This window comes from Anneissia japonica, unplaced genomic scaffold, assembly GCF_011630105.1.
Source record: "Anneissia japonica isolate Jap-2015-1 unplaced genomic scaffold, ASM1163010v1 scaffold287990_len610157_cov183, whole genome shotgun sequence".
Classification (NCBI taxonomy): domain Eukaryota; kingdom Metazoa; phylum Echinodermata; class Crinoidea; order Comatulida; family Comatulidae; genus Anneissia; species Anneissia japonica.
In genome coordinates this window covers 238,355-238,901 of record NW_022743371.1, presented here as the reverse complement: position 1 = coordinate 238,901, position 547 = coordinate 238,355, and the positions used below count along the sequence as shown (strand labels likewise).

Here is a 547-nt window from a genome sequence, read left to right as displayed (position 1 = left end):
AACAGGAGGTGTGTGTGTGTGTGTGTGTGGGGAGGGGGGTTGATGTCACCGAAGAGGAGTGGTCGGGCGTCGCTAAAAACCATTCGAAAGTAGTCCCGAGGCGGACACCCCCCCCCCCCCAGAAAATATGAAAATTTAAGGGTTTCAAAGGCATTCATTCGATTTTAGAGGCTATTAGTATGTAAAAAATACTTTCTTTTTTCCCCCGACGAATTGTGATTTTTCTCCCAGACAGTGGGAGGGGGAAAGGCCACCCACAAGGGTGGGGTGGGGGCATACATGCCAAGTTGGAGGTAGCTATAGTGTCTTGAGATTTAACAGGAAATAAACCCAATTGGCATGGGTCGAGGGCTCGCCTGGGGCCTAAATGTTTGGCTAAGATGCTCTCTGCATGGCCGGCGGAACCGGGGGGCCGGGGGGCCCAGGCCCCCCACTTTTTTTGCAAAAAATAGTGTCTGGAGATTTTTGTGTGACCGGAAACAAATTCTATACCTACCTTTTCAGGACCCGTGAGCTGATTTTTTTTTTTTTTTTTTTTTTTTTTTTT

At 48.3% G+C, this 547-nt stretch overlaps 1 protein-coding gene across 1 annotated transcript in view; it reads right to left on the bottom strand.

The window, feature by feature from the left end:
- The window catches only part of LOC117119445, a 16,954-nt gene that overhangs the window by 11,727 nt on the left and 4,680 nt on the right, over window positions 1-547 (bottom strand). The window lies entirely within an intron of this gene.